Source organism: Passer domesticus, chromosome 12 (genome assembly GCF_036417665.1).
Source record: "Passer domesticus isolate bPasDom1 chromosome 12, bPasDom1.hap1, whole genome shotgun sequence".
Lineage (NCBI taxonomy): Eukaryota > Metazoa > Chordata > Aves > Passeriformes > Passeridae > Passer > Passer domesticus.
In genome coordinates, this window is record NC_087485.1 from 13598849 (window position 1) to 13620110 (window position 21262).

Consider the following 21262-nt stretch of genomic DNA (forward strand, 5'->3'; position numbering starts at 1 on the left):
TTTGATAATACTGAGGTTTCAAACAGTAAAATTTCTAAGACTCTCAAGTGTACATTGCTTTTTGGTTTGCTTTCTCCCCCGCTCTGGTACCACCTGTTTCTTTTCATTTTCATTTTTCCTTTGGTCTGTTGACCTCGTTAAAACTAAATAAAGCCTTTCTAACTTTTTTTGAATTTATTGAAAAATTGTTCAAAGGAAATGAGACTGGAGCCTAAAAACCTTTGGTTTCCCCCTTAAAAAGGCAAACACCTTTATGTGTTATCATTGATCTAGTAAGAAGTCATTAAGCTTTCAAGTATTCCTTATCTACATAACATATTTTAGAAATAAAAGCCTTGTTGGTAAATTGCAATTAGACTTTGTTGGTTTTGTTGGCTGGCAGAAACTTGCTCTGTATTAAAGGTGAAGATAAATGAAGGCAAATAGACTATATTAGTTAGTGGCAGTTCAGGGTTCTGTGCAAGGTATTTTTTCTGTGAAAACATTCTTTGGACTATGAGCAATATCTGTAGATCTTGTCAGTGGCACTTGCCTGTGGTGGGGTTTGGTGATGAATCCAGGTGAGGTGTGGCTGTGCAGGACACTGGCTGGAAGCCAAAGGCCCAGGGCTGCTGCTGCTGCCTGCTGAGCTCTAAACTGGAGAGAAGAGGAAGGATGAAGGCAGAAAAATTCTGGCACGTTGACAAAACTGAGGATGAAAATATCCATCTACCTCAATGAAGACACAAACCAGTAAGTGTGTCTTTTATGGATGAATAAGGTGTTATAGAGAATTTCATAAAAGTTCATAGCAAAAGCAGAAGTATGAGCTGAGTGCAATGTAAGATCAATGATCAGTTAAAATTGCTTCCATGTTGAATGCCAGTGAAATGGGAAGTGCCTGATTTAGCTTTATGTTCACACAGGGGACACAGCTGTACCCTGGGGAGGAACAAACCCAGCAGGAGTTCCAAGGTGAGAGACCACAGAAAGCCTGTAGGATGTGAGTTGGACTGAAGGGTGTGGTGGCTTTTTAATAACTGCAGGAATATTTAGTTGGAATGCTTTCTTCATTTGGACTCGCAGGACACGAGTTAGAAACGTGGTGTCATGTGGAGGATGCTCAGGTGCAATGGAAAAGGAGAGTTCTGTTAGCACAGCTGCTCCAGGCTGTGGCAGGGTGGCTGTCCTTACAGGACTCCAGTTTGGGTTGGGAGTTTGAATATGAGCTGAGAGTAAGGTGTCATAAGCAGGAAGCCCTTCTGAGAGTTTATTAAATAGCAGATTAAGAAAAGGTTGAAGGATGAGTTTTGCCATTGTGGAATTGGCCTTTTTGGTTGCTGTCTTTTTGCTTAGCTGAGTAGTTTAAGCACCAAGGGGATCCTGCACCATGGAATCAGGGGAAAGAAATCATGCCAAAGTACACGAGTCTGTTCTCAGAGAACTCACAGAGGTGAAATGGAAACCAGCTGTGATGGGGGCAGAGGGAATGGGAAACACTTGAGTAATAGAAATTTAATTACTATGAATTTTCATCATAAACAGATCAGAAGTAGACCACACCTCAGTCTACTTACTGGTCTTCAGTTATCTTTAATTAGAAAATATTCTAATTATTTTTATTCCCTGGAAATTGTATTTTTTTAATATTGTCTAACTTTTTTTTCTTTACGTAAACATCAAGAGGTGTGCTCTAGAACAGAGGTACTTATTAATTAAAAGTTCTGTTTCATCACGGATATCCTGAATTATCTAGATAGTTGACACATTTAGGCATTTTTAGTTTTAGATATTCTGTACTCAAGTATTAATTTGTTAGAAAATTTATCTTTTATTAAATTGCTTGTAAATTCTGCAATACATATACAAGTGTAAATATATATTCAAATGAGTCAAAGTTATCTTCATGTAGTAATAAAATCCATTTAATTGCCTTCTATATTTTGATCTGTAACATGAGATTGATTTATCTGTACCATTTTCTATGCTCAGTATTATCCCTGTCACTAAATAAGTTATCAGATTTTTAATTATCTGCAATATTATGTGTTATGAAGAATGCTTCTCAGCATATAGAATCATTGCAGTGCTCCATCAGTGTCATTTTACATATGAGTTGAATATTTTTTTTTCTGAGGAGTTTAAATTCTGCTTCTCCTGTTCAATTTATTGTACATTTGCCTAAGTTTTGTTCATTAAAATCTGAGTTTCTAATTTAAGTTTCTTCTTAAGTGCCCCACTCCAGTTTTCCTCAGAGTATGTTTGAAATATGATCAATCTCCTCTGTATATGCTGGTAAAAATTCTGTGCAGATAAATCAAAGTCTGGGTTTGCAAAGGAGAACAGGATTCCATTATCAAATAAATCACACAGTTTATGACTCCTTTTAACTGCATTGCCAGAAGTTATTTACTGAATGGTCATGAAATACAGATGGTATTTCACTCAGAGTCACAGACACCTGAGCAGGTCAAATATTTTAGCGCCCTACAGCACAAAACAAGAAAAGGTGAGGGCCAAATCTAATGGCTCTTTGGTATTTCACACATAAGTAGGGCTTTTTGTATTTGCTTTAAGATTAGTATTTCTTGGTTTCTGTATAGTTTATAAATGAATATGTAACTGTATTTTCATTCAGAGGGTCCCACAATAATTCTGGCATGACCCCAGTCAGGGTTGGTGTTGGCAGTGCAGGTTTGGTGCTGACTGCCATGGGTTGATGCCTCTCTTCCCTTCTCAGCTTTGTACAAGAGGAAAGCACAGAACAGCTGCATGGAACTCCAGCCCATCCATTAAAAACCACCCCAGTCCTGGCATCAGGGATTTGTTGAGCTGAAGTCTCAAGATTCAGCAGTCCCTCCATGTACAGAAAAATGAAGTAAAAAAAGAAACACCCTAGGTGGGTACATAAAGTCCCAATATTTCTGTTGGGGTACTATGGAATCTAGTTCCATTGGAGTTTCAGATCCATGACTTCCATTCCCACAGCTGTGATGGATTTCAGTAATTTAGTGGCTGTTTCATCCCCTGCCATACTGTTCAGAGTTTTGTCACTCTGCTTGGTTTATTTTCTGTCCAGTAAGATATTGTAAATTCCTTTTGATATAAGAGAGTTTCCTTTGGTTCACTTGTGGATCATGTAGTACAGGATTGTTCTATATTTTTGGTATGTGAGCTTTAACAGTATCTCAGAAGGGCAGGGTGGCCACTGATATTTGTGAGTCCTCTGCATAAAGTCTGGAGCTTGAAGCAGGTGCCTGAAGAAAGATCCGTGTGTTTTCCTTTGGTGATGGAGCAGGAGGGCTCCTTACTTCAGACTGACACAGGCAGAAATTAAAATTGTCTAGAGCAGCAAGGATGGTATTCATGGCCTGGGAGATTTCCAGCTGCATGCTGGAGGTCAGATCCACAAGGGACTAAAATCATCCCATCAATTTAAGGAAGTGTGAGAGGCCAAAGGAGTATTGCATAGCACTCTGCTTTGACTTTGTACTTGCTGCTCTTTCAGACACAAACCTGTATGTTTGCAAATCATGGTTTGGTGCTCACTTAAAATAATCTACAGAACTCTGCAAAACTATACCAGGGCTTGCTAGCAGCAATGTGTCTTTATTCATATTTTTATAAAGAAGTATTTCAGTTTGCACCAGTTTGCCATAAATGGATGAAACAAAAGAATAATGCTTAACAATAAAGCAGCATGAAATGGATTTATAAACCTTCGCTAGTAATTTTAGGATGAGTCCTCTGAGTTCCTCATGAATTGCACTCAGTGAAGTATATGCAAATAGTTAATATTTCTGGTAAAGCAGGCAGGTTTACTGATCTAGATCTTTGTAGATTTTGACAAACTGTCCCTAAAAAAATAAAAATAAAAATGTAAGAATCCTCCAATAAAAACCATCAGTTTTTAAAGCATGAATTGCTTAGTTTTCACATTTCAAAGCAACTCTTAATTTGAAACTGTTGTTTTACTATGCAACATACAGAAATACTAAAAATTGATCACATTAAGGAGGGAACATTTGTTTGGTACTGGCAATTTTGATACGTTTGAAAAGCTAATGAACTGAGAAATTATGACTTTATGTTCAAAATGATTTTTGAGTACCCTGTCATGTAAAAACAACTTTAATTTTGTATTACATCCATTGCTTCCCAAATAAGCAAAAAAAAAACTTAACTAGCCATTTCTCAGGATATTTAGCATACCAGGAAACGGATCATCTTATTACAGAGAATAAAAGCAGTAGATTTTTTTCTAGTATTTATAGAGTATTTATTATAATGCAAGGAGTGATCATTTCTTTCAAAGAGCCAATTTATCAGGCATGTAATATATAATACACTTGTATTAGGAAAATGTATTTAATGTAAAAATGTTTATAATATATTAGTATATCTATATTTTAACTGACATTAAATAATGAAAAAGAGAAAGAAATACTCAGAGCTGTGACTGTGTGCAGAAATGCAAGGGCTGCTATGTCAGCCTGAAAACGGAGACTGGAGTATGTCCTGATGCTTGGTCCCATCAGTTGCCAGAGGGTGTGAATGTAGGTTTGCAATCTATTTGAAGAGATATCACAGAGGAGTGTGTCCTAAGGAGTGGCAGCACTTTGGCTTTGAAACAGATGCTTATAGACTAATGCTATTCCACTTCATGTGTTCCTGAGAATATTCTTCTTGCAATTTTAAACCAACACCAAATAACAACAAAAATATTTTTTTTTACCTTTTCCAGCATTATTTTGATAAAAATTCAGTATAGACTAGACACCCACTGCAGGTGCACACTTGACTTTCCATGGATTCCTTATCATCTGATCATCAACTAAAATCTCTTCCCTCTGGGCATCTGGACCCCAGAGTGATAAAACCTTTGGTTTTTCTGACTCAAAATACAACCAATTCATTTCTAGGCTGCCTGATCTGTCAATACACCACCAGGATAGACATGATTTCATTCTTCATGGATGAAGGGGCAGACTGTAACTGCGAGGCAAGAGATGAATGAGGAATGGAGAACAGAACTAGAACAGACGATCCTGGCAGTATGCAACAGAAAAGAGTGATATGTTGGAAAGGATGCTGCTAGTGTAGTGGAAAAGTTGTTAAAAATGTTCTTCCTTTCACAGAAATCAAATTGTATTCAAAAATGTTGGTTAAATCCATGGCAAGTGGATTTTGCAAGCCAGTTCTGTCTCTGACCTGCAGGACTCTCACAAAAGGAGCATTCAGTTTCATTTCCATGAAGTCCACTGTCATCAGAAAACTTGCTTTTTCTTTCCATCTTCCCCATATCACTTACTCTGTCTGATTTTCCTTATGTATTTTTGCCTTTTTACTTGTACTGATTACCAGCATTTTGTTTTGTTCATGTAGCAGCAATTTAATCTGTTCACTTTTAAGAAAAAACACAAATTTCAAAGAAGCAACCCAAGCAGGCTACATAAGGCACGTATCAGATGGATTGGAATATTTCAGTCCAGCACATCAGGAAATCATGGTGGGTAAGAGCACCTTAAATGAAGTAGCAGAGAATAATGAATGAACTATGACTCATAATGAAATCTAGAAGAAAAGAATGTTGAAGCTGGAGAGATAACATAGTGATGCTGAAATGTCACACATGTCATAAAACTTTACTGAAAAATGAGATGTGAGCTGAAGCTCTAAAAATAAAATCTGTAAGACAATAGTTTAGGTTAGTTTTCTGACTCTGAATTAATTGGAAAAGGAGGAGCCTTAAATAAGACATTACATTTGTCATAAGAAATATAAACAGAAGCCTGCTGTTTTCTTAAAATACCCCAAACACAAATGGTGTGTGGGTGTGAATTACTGAGACAAGCTCTATATTTCATCTACACAGTAATTACAGCTGACAGGTCCCTTTTCTCATTTACTTCTTGGATGGTTCTCCTGTGTGTCTCCCTACCTGTCTCTCTTTATGCAGTAAATTTCAAAATTTAAGGAAAATGGAGACAAGAAGCAAGAATTCTCTTGCAGAATTAAGCATTGTTAGGTGTGATGGTTGTGGCAGTTTCATGCAGAAGATTCCAGTTAGCATTGTACAAACATCAAATGATAATCAAGGTTAGGTATAGACTGTCAGAACTACAGCTGTAATAAATGCAGAGGATTAGAAAATTGCTTCATAATGAAAAGAGATATGGCCCTGTTCCAAACCCAAATTCACACCACCAGCAAATTAGAAGAGGGTATTTCAAGAGCATTTGCAATAGGCCACAGTTATTGAATGCAAAGTGACATGTTTGCAATGATCTCATTATTATTCTGTTTATTCTAATTCGATAATATACACACTTTTCTATAAACACCTAAACATGTAAACTTTTCTGGGGTATTTTGATTTCTTTTTCTAAAAGTTTGCACGTTTCTCTTTCTGTGTTGGACAATTTTTATTCTTATAGAGTGAGAAGTGTTTTTTGGAAACAGGGGACGCTGAGCCACAAGGGCCACCGAAGATTGATTTCTGGTCAAGACAAGCCAATTCTGACCTGATGAAGGTAATTTTTTATGAAGGTGTGGGCCTTTCTATGTCTGGCACATTGTGTGGGTATGAAGATGAACCCTGTGTTCATCTGAAGAAATTAATTTCCCAGGTGCATTGAATTTTGTGGCATTACTCTGAAGTGAGGGAAGGCATCACAAATAGTTCTAAGTTCAGGCAGCAGAAATATAATGACTGGAAAATATCTGAAGTGGAAATATAAAAAGGACATTGGGAAAAGAAGTTGCTTTTCCAAACTGATGCAGAATTGAATTCTCAGTCATTGGTGTGAGTGTAATGTTACAACTTCTGATGGGGTCTAAGTCTGAAGGACAACAACCCAGTTTCTGTCTGGGACTATGCCACTGACAGAACATCCAAGTACCAAGGTAAATAAATCCTACCTGATTACAAATTTACTGTGGCAAAAGAGGAAGGTGTAGCTCAACAAAGCAAAATGCAGTTATTTTTGAAGGTTCTTTGCAAGTTTTCCTCTTTATTTTCTCTACAAAATTAATTTTAATGTGCATTTCTGATGCTCACACGTATCTAGAATAGTCATCCACAGGCTGCAAGCAGAAAGTAGAAGGTATCCTCAGCTGGCTGGCAGGAACATTGCTGTGCAAAAACCCTTACCTTCCTCTGCTGACTGGTGCATTAGAGGGAAAATTACTGTAAATTTACTCCACTGGCATGGCTGAATGAACTGAGACTTCGTGTAAAGAATCATGAGCCAGCACTCAAGTTATGTTCAAGGTCAATTCATTTACATTTGGTAATTAAAAAAAGGCATATTGAAATGGTGTGAATCTTGAGGAGGATGTATGAAAGCTCATTTATCAGGCTATTATGACGAATATTTTATGCTATTAATGACTTTCCTTCAGACATGCTTATGCACTTGCCCTTCAAATCCTCTTACATTTCTCTACCTTGTAAGTTTGACTCACTCATTAAAAACACTGCTTAAAATTCTATGGTCAACAACATGTGGATATTCAGTTCTCTGGTGTTCCTATAGGAATCTTTACATAAAATGCAGCATTATTTAATCTCTTACATAAGCTCGGGTCAGAGGATCCAAGTGTTTATTTTTAGTATTTTATTCAGTTAACCATGTCCTTCAAAAGCTTAGGCAGAAAAAGAATAACATCTTATTTTTCTCTTTTCTTTTTACAAGGATGCACAACAGAATATGGGTCTGAAGTACTTACTTACAATTTTCTGCAAATTTCTTTTTAAAAAATCCTCCAGTACTGAGACATAGGAGCTATGTGGGGAAAGGAACCACAATTTGCACTTACAGCAAGCTCAAAGCCCTCTGCCAGTGAGTGGATATTAGCCCTTCGCCTCAACTTTGAAGTCTCAGTGGTTATACTGCTCATCATTACCATGTTCTTTTAAAAGTAGTAGGTTATTAGAATATGTTAATATTTTCATAGACAGCAAAGGAATGTCTCAGCTGGAGTCCTGTGTCCATTTTTCCTGAGCAATCTGTGTGGCTTGATTTCAGGGCAAGTGCCTCTTCACTAGAGGCATCAAAGAGTTTCCTGTGGCAAGAACTTCCCTGTATCATGATGAGAAGAATGTAATTTTGATCCTCAGAATTTTTTTTTCTGAAAACTCTTTGCTGAGGTGTTGGGAAGAAGCTGAGCTCTGAGTTTAGAGCATTGGAGCTCTAATGGGGACAAGGTGGTTAAATCTTGATGAGGGCAAGTCCACTCCTGCTGGTGGTTATCTTCCTCACAGGAACAAAAGTCACCAAGGTCTGGAGACCAGCCCTGCCAAAGGCAGCTCCTCCCTGAGCTGACCCTGAACCAAGCACTGGCAGCTCCCAGCCGGGCAGGGAGCAGAGGCCAGGGCTCAGCAGCTCACCTCACTTGTGTCTGCTGTCCCCATGGTCTCCCAAATCCAGCTGTGGTTCTCTCTCACGTGCATGGGAAGAGCACTGGTGCAGGTTTGGGGCTCTCTTTCCCCTTAGCTCAGGCTGCCTCTGGGCATGCACAGTTTTAGTTGTACTGATGACTTTAAGGGGATATTTAGAGTGGTCTTTTTAAACTCCTGCTCAAATTACTCAGCTGTTCAAGTGAAGCCTGTCCCAGGCACAACTTGCTTTCTTTGCAGCAAATTCCACAGACATTAAAATGTTACACTTTTCAGTCAGGAATCCATTTACTGCTGAGCTTGCATTATGCAAACACACTGACAGCACTGTGGGCAGCTAAGGCAAGATCAGAAGGGCTATTTTCAGAAAAAGCAATGAATCTCAGCACCTTCCATCCAGCATTTGGCATTGGAATGAAAGATGACTTACCTTGAAGAGACAGGCGTGAGTTCTAGGAAAGCTGAAGCAAATTAGTAAAAAGCCAATTTGTCTGTAATACATTTTTAATGAAATGGCCAATCAGTGTCTCAATAATTGTAGTAGTGTTTAGAATTTTTTCCTCTCTAGGTTATGTGTGGGTGATTTCTCTCTCTTCATGATCTAAAAGGGACTTGCTCTGAGTGACTATGACTGTTGTCTGTGGAATTCTGCGGTGGTCCAGTTTCAATTTCCACTCAAAAGGGTGATGCATTCTAAGTTATTCTGCAGCATTTTAGTACTGCTAGGGAGATGGTTAATAAAGATTTTTAGAAAACCTGGAAGTATTTTGAATATCACAGGTGGATTTTGAGCTAGCAATACCCCACTGAAAGTGTTAATGTATACATTTAAATTAGTTTTAAAAACATGTACATGATCAGGTGGCTGCATCTTTGCTCACTCTAGCATATATATGCTAAATTGTTTAAAATTGTGCAGCTCAAGATTTCTGAGGATGTGTAGTCCTTACAATTTTTACAGTATACCTCGAAATATTTTGTCTGAACACTATTAAACAATGCTGTCTGTGCCATTCTTTGTTTTCCTCCATGGCCAGCTCTGCTTGCAAACCTGTTTCAGCTGCATTTGACAGAATATGAAAGTCTCAAAATTAATAAGCAGCACAATTATACCCCAGCAGCACCATGGGGTGCTAGAAAGTATTTACTTGATATGGTAGCAACCAAAAGACAGCAGGTGATGGATGTGAATTTTGCCAAGCCTGGCAGCTTACAGGTGTGATTAGCAGCAGGTAATTCCTGCACAACTTGAGAAAATGCACGCTGGTGAAAGATAAGGTGAATTTCCCATCCATGGAGATAAGCTTCAGCTGGTGCTCCTGCATAATCAGAGAAGCTCTGTCTCACTCCTGGTTTGGATTCTGTGGGGACTCAGCAAACAGGAGTTTAGGATGTGACTTCCCCACAACCCAGAAAAATATGCTGTGAGCCCCAGGACAGCCCATGGCTTGTTTGGGAACAGCATTTTCATTTTATTTTTCTGAGCTTTATCTCTCTTCTGTTCTCCTTGAGATTCCTTTTCCTAGCTGTGCTCCCATTTACAGGTATCACCTTTCACAGCTTCCCTCATCCCGTTAAGTTATGCTATTTGATGTTTTAAAAATACTCAGAGTCCAAAAAAAAGGAAAAGTGGGAAGTAAAATGGAATAAACACATCAGTTCAACTTCTTTTCATCTCAGCTGTTTGTCCTGGGAACTGCAGGACATCCACCCTAAATCACAGCAAGTTATGCAAGCCCAGATTAGGGTAATTTTCAACATATCTGTATTTCAGACTCAGGTGGTGATCATAGCTGATGAATATGTATACAGCAAAACAGATGAGGCATGAAGCTCGTGCAGAGAGATCCCATTCAATCATTAATGGTGGTGGCTTAATCATGCCTGACCACTGCTGGTGCTTGCAGCAAACTGAGGGCATTAAAGGGGTTCCTAGCTAGATCAGCTTGCGTATCTTCCCTGGATCTTTGGCAGGGATGGAAACACTCAGGGAATGTTTTTGTAATACAAATATATATATTATAAAAATCTATTTTTTTAAACACAACAATTATTTGTCTAACGTAATTCTAAAAGCTTTGTCACTACAGTATGGATAAATGGTTTAGTGCCTGGGAATATAGTTTTATTTCAAAGTTTAAGTGAAATGTTTACCTCAGAGGATCAGCAAAAGGCTTCTGGTCTGGAAAAGTATAGAAACATCTAATAGGTTGTATTTGCTTGGAAGGTTACTGCTCTGTTAGGAGGTTGGCTTTTGATGGTATCAGTACTGGCCTTAATCACTCTTGTGATATTAAACTGTTTTAAACAAATTTTAATTTGTCCTTACAAGGAATTAATATATTCCTTCCTCTATACATCATTCAAAATAAAATTGAATCCAGTTATTTTGCAGTATAACAAATGCTCTAAATATATGACCTAGTGGCAAGTGTTACACCATCCTTAAGCACCTCAATTCAGCTCTTCTCAGCTCCTAGGAAATGCAGCTCAGAAAGAAGACAGAAAAGGAGTCTCTTACTGAAGGTATTTTTTGCTTGATCAAGGCCCAGATGTTGTACCTGAACTGAAATACCTTCTTTTGTGATTTGATTTTACAAACTGAATTCTGGCCATATTTCTGCTTTCATGTAAACGTTGCATGTAGACACTGAAGTAAAGCAGCTTTCACAGGAATTCTGTACCCTGCTTCATCATTCTTCTTATCAAGTTTCACCAGAGAACATAACAGATGTTCTGATTTCAGATGACATTGTACTTCCAAAAAAAACCATTCACTTGATGAAAATCCATAGGTGTCCAGGTTTCACTTTTTCTATTGCTTGCCTTTTTTTTTATGAGTGAAAATTCAATGTCTTACTCCAAAAGTGAGAAGTAACTTTGTGCAATATCTGCACTTGGAAATGTAATTCAAGTGAGAAAGTTTGGCAGTACAGCAGCGCTTAGGAAAGAAAAGAAACAAGATTGAATCACCAGAGAAAGAAATGGAAACATTTCACTGAACTGGATCCAAACAATATGTTGGTGTTGCTCTACCCAGGCTTTGTTGTGTTTGTATTATGGGATAGCTTTTGCAGGCATCAAGGAATAAAAGTACCACCAAACACTAACTCAGGGCTTCAGCAGGGCTAAATTTTACTTATTCTTTCTTTGTAGCTAGGAGAACACCTTCCAGGCCAGGCTGGGTGGGCTCTGAGCAGCCTGCTCCAGTGGAAGGTGTCCCTGCCAGGGCAGGAGGGCTGCAATGAGATGATCTTCAAGGTCCCTTCCAGCCCAAGCCACTCTGGGGTTCTAGGATAGTTTGCCTCATTTTGAAAGCTGTAATTATAAAATGCTACACAAATGCTTTCAAAAGCAATCTGTAGGAACTGAATTCTCATCAATTTCTTGTGTAAATCACAATACATACTGATTTTGCAATTGATGTTTTAATAGGACTTTCAAGACACTTCTGTTGTCAGTCTAAAATATTTTATATTTTTTGGTGATTCTCTGTCAGATTACCATTGTTTTCTAAGTGTATTTTCCATGAAATTCTATAGAATTACTTAGACAATACTAAAGGTTTCCTTATTGCAGTGGTTATCCTGTGCTTTATGCAAAGCTTTTGAAGTCATGATGGGGTAGGCTGGCACTCCCTCTAACATAATGCCATTAATGATTCTGAAATCTCATTGTTAATGTTTTATCTCCACAGAAACCCTCTTGGACTATTTTGTTTATTATATGGAGCTTGTGATTATTTGAGAAATTTTTCTTTCACAATATTGTTTTTTTCTGTTTTGTGTGTGCAAGGAGTATGCATTTATCTTCATTATATTAATGAAAGACTGGAAGATAACTTGCAATTGTTTTCAGTCATTTGCAGTGAACAACAATTTGTGGAATGAATGTGAAATAATATTTTTGGCAGTGTTCTAGAATTTTTTACCCAACTCTAGAAAAGTATATGGCCGTTAAATAGGATAAGTGTTAGAGCTTTAGAGCTTCTCCTAGTGTGTGTTACAGAATTCCACTGATTGCACTGCATTTCTGTTGGAAAAGCATCCTTTCTTTGGGGAAGGTACAAAGGTTAATTTCTAAGAGTAATGTATTTTTCATGCTTGTAGCGTATCAACAAACATGTTAATTACAATGTGTTATAATTAACACACTCAGAATGAATCAGATATTTTACTTGGACGTATTTCTGTCTTAGGGCTTTTTCTGGACTGCTGCTTTGCTGTTTTGTATGAGAGCTTGTAATTGCTGTCTGAGCTGCCTGCCTTGGTTTATGACCTTACTGTGCATCATGGCTGTTCATGTGAGAGATACAAATAGATGTCCAAATTACCAGTGCTCAATGTCCATTCCCATGATTTTGCTATAAGTGTAGATGGAAAAGATCTTTTAATGCTGTATAATCATCATTATAATTGTTCCGTGGTATTCACTCACCCTTTTAATGTGCTTCATGTTTTCATTCAGGAATAAGGAAATGAAAAATCCCAATCTAAAATGTGCATTTATGTCTCCATAATGTGATGTTACCTGGTATTTTCTCATGTGGAATATTTTAGTCCATTCTTATTTGGTTCCCAGTGTGGGATGCTTGGGTATACCCAAGTGACTGACCTCATTTTAAACTCTGTTGGAGTAGAATTTCCTGTATAATCTTTTTGACCAGCTTTGATCCTAGAGAGTTTTGATGAAGCTACTAATTAGTTTTTTGATTCATCTGTGTTTAGGAAAGAGAGATTTATTATAGTAGCACTCGCTTGTGCCACTGATAATTAAAAGGCTGTCAGCATTTTCATTATATAACTCGTCTCACAGTAGAGAATCCCTCCCCATGTGACACTTTGGATTATTTGTGAATGATTGTGGCACTCTGAAGGACTTGCCACTTAGGCTAAAATGGACTGAAAACAGCATTCCCATGAACCATTCCAGCCATCACTGCTGTGGGGTAAGCATGGCCTGACACTTGTCTCTCCTGGAAAAAACAGAAGACATCGAAAAGACCAGGACCAGACTGGAATTTGTGTGTGTAGTTTTGGTTTTTTTTTAATTAGGAAAGTAAGCTGTGTTGCAGATAAATGTAAAAAACCAACAAGCTAAGAAATAAAGTCCCCATTTTTAGAATTTCAACCTTCATCTTCTTCATAAACCTACAGAAATAATCTGTTGCCATGAAAAGAATTTTTAAACCCTTATGGTTTTGTCAGCAGCTGGACCCCATGATCCTCATTTTTGGCACATGATCTGTTGGCAGTGTGTTATGTATCTGCTTTTTAAAATCTGGTTTTCCAAAATACACATATGGCCTTTGCTCATCCTGAGATGTTAGTTCACTTATTCTGGATTCAGTTCAGGGCTGCCCCTGGCTATTCCCATCCGTGGAAAAACTCAGTTCACACAGGGTAGATCATTCTCCATGGGGTTCAGAAACATTTACCACACTGTATTAGAAAGGAATTTACAGGTTATTTAAAATTATCAGCAATTCTGATTTTGCAGCAATTTACAAAACTGAGCTATGACCTATGAGGAGGAAAATCTTTCTTTCTATAATGAGATGTTTTGGTGTCTTTCTGTGCCTCCCTAAAAGCCCAAGGTGAACCACGTCCCCTTATGTGACTCTAGAAGCAGCTCTCAGTGTTTCAGGCAAGGCTCTAATACACTCCTTTCAAAATTTATGTGTGTTTTATAACAAGGAGGTAGAGCACACTCACAGACAATATAAATTTTACTGCATAACAATAATTCAGTTTCTTTTCTTTTAAAGACTCTTGAAGCAATACATTATTTTTACTTGGCTGTCAGTGCGTTTTACATTTATAAAAGTGAGATGGCAGGGGAGGAAATGGGATTGTATTAGACCTCTACTTGCATTTATGCATTTGTGAAATACCATATGCATGGTTTATAAATTCTGTTAGATCAAATTCCTACCACTTATCACAACATAAATTTATTTTTTATATCTAGTCTCATTGACTTTTCTAAATGGACTTCTTCTCCCTCTTCATTTATTTTATTATTTTCTCTATCAATAGATCTGCTGTCAGAAAGAGGAACTCCTCATCAACTTTCTCCATCCTGCAAATTATATATTTTAAATAAGCAGCTTTTAATGATCATCTTTAATGGAAACCAAATAGCAGTGTTTTATAATTAGGAAAGAAAAAAAAAGTGAAGCAGGCCTGGTGTGTTCAGTCACATTGCTGCAGCTCTGGAGATCTTGGCCTTTGGAGGGCAATGGCAGCTCTGCTGTTGTGAGCTCTAGAAAAGCCATAACACATAAAACACTTCATGCCAGTGCCTGCCAGAAGGGAGAGAAGGAGGGGCCCTTGCCCTTGGACAAGCAGATTGAAATTGTGGGCCACTCCCTTTTCTCAGTTGTCTTGTTCTGGAAGTTGTGACATTTCTTGAGCCACATCAGCTCTTTGGTAAGCTCCTGGATTTTCTGCATAAGATAGAAAATAGTCTTTAAAAGACCTTCTTTGTTCTCCCATTCCCCAAAAAGAAAGCTGCTGGTGGTGGATTGTCATGAGTTTGTTTAGCCAAACAGACTTTTAAATCAAAGTATGATGTTAATGTGCTCTGGAATAATTGTTTTCTTACATTGTAAATACAATCTACTAACAAAAGACAATTAGTATTTTCATATTTTTTGAACAAGTAAAGTGCAATTAAAACCACACATATATTTGCTGTTTCCCAGTTCAAGAAAAACGACCATTTTAATGCAATGTGGCCATTAAATTCAGAGGAGACAGGAGATGACATGCACAGGAGTCACTTGAGGGAAGTAATGTGTTACAGGCTTGGTGGATTTTAATGTTGTTACTTTTCTTGTTAAAATCCCCTGCTACCACTTGGCTGGGCTTAATTAATGGTTTTGAATTTTGCAGAACTTCAAAGACTGGGAGGTGCTTTCAGATCTGATATGTAAAAATGAGAAATGATGTTGGAAGCTATTCTCAATCAGATAGAACACACACTTACTGTCTTATTATTGTAGTGTAATATATCATCAAAGAACAGATAAACAAACCTCTTCTGATTAGTTTCCACCTCATTTATCTACTTTGTACAAATTAACTATTGTCCTTGACATCTTGAGGTGAAACAGTCAAATTTGAGTACTTACAGCCAATAATAATGATATTCTGTGTATATAAACCCTTTCCTGGTTTTGCACATCACAAATACTTTTTCACATAAGTGGTTTTATTATGTGTGAAATAGTTCATAATCCCACTCCTTTCTTCTCACCTCTTGTACTTTATTGTCTTAGGACAGGAATATACACATGACTTCAGCTACAAAATTGCTTTTGTACAGTAATGAGCTACTTCTGGCCAGAATAAAGCACTGGCCAGCCAGGCAAGGCCACATTACCTACTAATGGGGTGGAATGAGGGACACATTTTAAGCTACTGGTAGGGATTTTCAGCAGATAAGATGTAATTACTCCAAAAGGTACAGCAAGCCATGGCTGAGGGATAGATAATTATGTGCTGGTGGCTCTAACCTGGTGTTTGTCTTGTCCACCGAGGTGGTGACCCTGGCTCTGTGTCAGAAGTGATGCCCAGCACCCCCTCACACACTCATCTGCCTCCTCCCAGCACTGCTCTATCTCCAGGACCATTCCAAAAGGCTTTCATTTTTGGAGTAAGTTTCTATCTCTTATGGCGATTAAAGATTGAATTTCCAACTGGTGTTAAAAATTTTTTTAACAAATGCTTATATTAAAATTCAGTATGTTTATCCAACCTTCTGCTTAATGAATTTAAATGTATGTTGCTATGCCAAAATAGTTTAGAATGCACATAATTCCATAATTTACATGGCGCATCTCTGGAAATATGGCCATCTCTGATTCGTAAGACAGTATTGTGAAAACAGCAGAACAGGCATTGCTTTGTGCTAACCAGCAATTCCAAGGAAAAGATCATGTACTGGAATGCAGTCCAGAAGCATAAAGCTGTTTCTTTCATCCTGGGTGGGAAGTGGCAAATGTGGATTTCCAAGAAATGCTGCCAGCAATATACAGAATGGTCACAATGGATCCTTGAAATACAGTGGCTGCACTACGAGTTGGAGATTTCAGCATTATTTTGGCTTGTACGTGTTGAACAAGGGCAGTCACTTTAATTAGCATGTGAGTCAGAGGATTTAGAAAAGTCTAGGATTAGTGTCTTGTGTTAAACTTGAAGGCTATTTCAAAAAACTTATTTTTGCCAAAATTCTGTTTTGGCAGTAAAAGGCAATGAACAGATAGAGGTAGGATGTATCTTTTGCATATTCTGTAGAACTTTAGAGTATAATTTATGCTTCATTTTATTGAGGCCTGGAGTATGTGTACCTTCACATGCTTATATTGTGCAGGAAAACCAATACTTTATTTTAGTGGTGAAGAAACTGCTCGAAAGAAGTGTCTTTTAGAGATGTAATCCTCCTTCAAAGTTATTAGGCTTTTTAAAATGAATTAAATGTAAGTCAGATTGAAGATGATACCTATCACAATTTCCTTCACTGTATTGCCTGCAGAGGGAGATTTGGCTTCACAAGAACTGGTGATTTGTATTACTGTCATCTAGACTTGTTTGTGGGCAGGATTTTTCCTGGGAGGATTGTCCAGTTCTTTCTCTGAGAGCAGTGGGAATGCCAGCTGGGTGCAGGGGCCATGCCTGGGGTGATGCTGTGCCCCAGGCAGGCAGGGGCTGTGCTCTGTCTGCAGTTCCTCACTGTCCCCTCTCCTGACACTTCTTCAGTGTGAGTCCTGTCCACACAGCCCAGCTCCTCTGGGAGCTCTCCCCCTCCCCTGGCTGGTCCAAGGGCTGCCCTGGGCATCTGCTCCATCCTGCTCTGCCTGCAGGCTGCAGGGGAACCCCTGCTCTGCCCCCAGAGCTCCTTGGCCACCCCTTGTCCAACCTCGGGGCTCAAAGTCACCCAGTTCCTCACACAGCTCCTCCTGCTGTTCCCAGTGCTGCTCCTCACACTTCCCCTCCTGCTTTGCCCTCACTGCTGGGCAGTTTTGCCCTTTCTCACACACTCCCACTGTCCCTCTTGCTCATATCATATTTAAATGTACCTGAGGGAAGATGGAGCACAGACTGACTGAGGGCATTCAACCACATGATTGATGCTAGCTGTAAATTGCTTTGAACTTTATTTCCTCTCATAGATCCTTGACAGCAGTCTAGGACTCACTTGCATTTCTCTTGAGCAGTAAAAAAGCAGAAAAACAACAACAAAAATAATAAAAAAAATCAAAACCCAAAAAAGAGACAAGGAGAAGGAAAAAGAAAATTTTTACGTGAAAAGTCCAGCTGCTGTCACATTTCTTATCTGTACATTTAGAGGGATGTAGAGGGCTGGGCCTGCACAGATGGGACTTTTGGGGAGTTATTCTGGGAAAAGTTATTCTGGAACTCCACAATGCCATGTATATGCCTGACTTCCCCAAATGCAGCATGGAAAACTTTTCACTAGAAGGGGCTGCTGGTGGTGATTTGCTAACAAAACCAGTGCTCTGCAAAGGTGAAGTCACCTCTTCCTGGGGATCTGTTGCTCCTGCAGCCTCCCAGGGGTGCATAGAGAGGGGACTGTGAGATGGTGTTTCTTATTATCATATTTTCCCTCTGCTGTTAAATTAGGTTTTGGTTTATTGATGTGAAAGAGAGCCAGCAGTGACTTTTCTGTCCTCAAGTCATTCTCAGGAAGAAAAGGTGACAGTAAAGCCAGCAGTCAACTGCAGTGACATCTGAAAGGACAGCAGTGAATGTCAGTGCTGAGGCTGGTACAAACTCATCGTAGCTTTTTCTACTGCTCCATCTGGGTGTGTTGAAATTCTGGCCATTCACCTTTAAAGCAGTTAATGTGCTAATAAACATTTGTCATAGCAGTCTGAAAAGTTCTGTAATTGCAACAGATGATAAAGGATCTAGGGTTTGTTTAATTGTTTTTTTAGTATATTTCTGGTAAGTGGTAGTAGGAAAGCCTCGTTAGGAAAGTCAAATGAGCACTGACATACCTGACACAGCAAACTGGCAGAATTCCTACGGCCATTAACTGAAAGAGTAAAAGGAAACAGCTCCTACATATTTATGAGGGAAACCAAACGCCTGCTTGGCTGGCCATAGCCTTTCACGGCCTGTTGCTTTATTTGTAATTACAGCCTGTCCTTATTGTCTGGTTACCCACAGGACAGCCAGCCCTTGATGGTCCCTGCACTCACTGTCCCAGCAATGGACTCCTGGGACAAGGACTACCTGGTGTCCCCTTGGCAAAGGAAGTTACCAGCCAGTGCCAGGAGCTGGACCAACACGTTCTGGAATAAACCTTGCTCAAACCCCAGGCAGGACAAGCCTGATCCCAGTTCTCAGCAACTTAACAGAGGAGGGTTCAAATGAAGAAAACAGAGCACTAACACAGATTTTTAATAAGCTAAGGATGCCTTTGTTTCTTTTTCTTCTGGAGCAGCTGTCTCTGATAAAAAGGTACAGAACCCCAGTCATGCTGATACAATTTTCTCAAGAAAAGTTTTTTACAGGCTATCAAATATTATCAAATAAACACGCGACCTTGACATTGATTCAGTGATTTAGGAATGCAGTAGCCTTTTTCTTCCACTACATGGAAGAGCTCTCAAGAGAAATGAAAAATTGAACTGTATCTTCAACCCACTTGAGCTAAGGTACAAAAATAGTAAACCTTGTAAGAGAGGCTTTTGAACACAGGTTTTTAATACTTCAGAATCTGTCAAGGTCAAGTTTGAAGTCTTGATTTCGCTCTGAGGTTTGACTTATCAATCTACAAGTTTTCTAAGTGGAAGCAGCAGTTCTGCAGGCTTCCAAAGGAAAAGGATGCCATGGGCCGTGATGATCCCTTCCCTTACCATTTCCACAGAGTTTAAAATACGTTGATCTTGACAGCTGAAGGCTTGGAGACTGAGTCTGACACTGGGCTCTTAGACAGAGGCTGTGCATGGGTTTCTCTCTAATACCAGCTCTATTGACTGGCTCTCCCTTCTGCATCAAGAACTTACACTGTTCATGTGCACCCTGAAGCTATTAAGGAGGGTTTAAAGGTAAATTTTTGATCTTAGACTGCAGTTTAGCTAAAATATTTTGCTTTGCTGGGTTTGAGTTTTGTGCTTCTGAATGGTCAGATCTCTGTGCACATACTTTTAATTTATTGTGCTGTGAAACCCACACCTGAGTTACACTAATTTATATGTAAATCTAAAAAAAATAATGTGAAACAAGAGGAAGTGATTAAATACAGCCACTCTGCTTTTTGCTGGAAAATATGTGCTATCACTAATTGGGTAGAACTGTGGCATCACCTGCTGTAAACACATTAATTGTGGTAAACAAGATACGATTTTTATCTGCTCTCATCACTTCTGACAAGAGGTGTGAGGAGCTGTGGGAGTGACTTTGTTAAGGATGACTCAAAGTCAAGGACTGTGATTCCACAGGGAATGAATGAGCTGGGGAGGTGGCAGCCTGGGCAGGTGCAACGCAAGTCCTCTGGCACCTAATTCTTAGCCCTGGAGCTATAGAATTCCTGAAAATCTAGCAGAAATTTTGGGATTTTATGGATTATTTCACTTGTTTCGTAGATTTACATGGATGACAAAGCAGATTCTAAACTGTCTTTCAAAACTGTTTTGATTTTGATTCCCTAAAAACCTTATTGGGTATGGAGATCAAGAGTTTTCAGTTCTTGGCCTTATGAACAGCTTGTACAGAAACAGTAACAAGTAAAGGAGGGCTATTCAGGTTTCTTTCTTCCCTACTTCAAATTTTGAAATTAACCTCATAGTTCTATTTCTGTATTCACTTTCTTTTCTTTCTTCCACTTTATATGTAATAGTAAAAATGGAATATTGGTTCAATTTCAGCAACTTAATTGTTAATTATCTATTATCTGTACTTTTTATTACGAAGATAGTATCAAATTTTCTGAAATAGTAAGAGGTTTATATCCACAATTGTTTTTCCTTCGGAAAAGCTGTTCTAAATTCAACTAGCAATGATTTTTGTATTGTGTTGCTTCCTATTTGGCTGCATTATGTGTAGAAGGGTCAAAATACATGCTTTTGATTTATGTGGCAATGTAAAGAACAGCTACAAATACCATGAGGCAGAGAGTTTGAGTCTGTCCTATTGCTAAGTGTTTCTCTGTGAAAAATGACTCCTTGTTCTTTGGATCACAGAGATTGTACAATTACAATTTTAATCAATCCAACACAAGATTCATTGGTTCTTACTGTGCAGAGCACATAGTCACAGTCCAATAAATCTGCTTCTGATGTGCAGATCCAGACTCCTGGAGCCTCTAGAGACTGTGTACAAATGACAGGGATGTCTGCTTGCCTGTGGATTTGCATGGTGTCAGGTGGAAGGAAGGTGTGCTGAGACTCTGTTGACTTCTAATGGGCCATTTTATGGATGCATTTGAATGATTAGAAATGAGGTGCTTGACCTGGTGGATGCAGGAGGTGTTACTTATTCCTTTCTTTAGTTTGTTTTTTTCTTTCTCAAAGTGAGATTTTGATGCTCTTGGATTCTTTTGTAGCGGTTTAGCTCTAGGTGAATAAGATCTTCATTTTCCAATGCTGAAAAAGCATTGCAGTAACAATGAAATAGGTTCTATATCAGGGATATGTTCTTCACCCAGAGGGTGGCTGGGCACTGGACAGGCTCCCCAGGGCAGTGGGCACAGCCCCAAGCCTGGCTGAGCTCAAGGAGCATTTGGACAATGCTCTCAGGCACGTGGGGGATGGCTGGGTGTCCTGTGCAGGACCAGGAGCTGGACTCCATGAGCTGATGGGTCTCTCCCAACTCAGCTTATTCTGTGATTCTATGATTCTAAAAGCCTGTC

General features: G+C 38.8%; 1 long non-coding RNA gene across 1 annotated transcript; it reads left to right on the forward strand.

The window, feature by feature from the left end:
- The first annotated feature begins 2723 nt into the window (after positions 1 to 2723).
- LOC135279506 (uncharacterized) lies at positions 2724 to 6492 on the forward strand. Its single transcript, XR_010346732.1, has 3 exons — positions 2724 to 2878; positions 5365 to 5488; positions 6417 to 6492. It is a non-coding gene; the product is annotated as an uncharacterized LOC135279506 (long non-coding RNA).
- The last annotated feature ends 14770 nt before the right edge of the window (positions 6493 to 21262 follow it).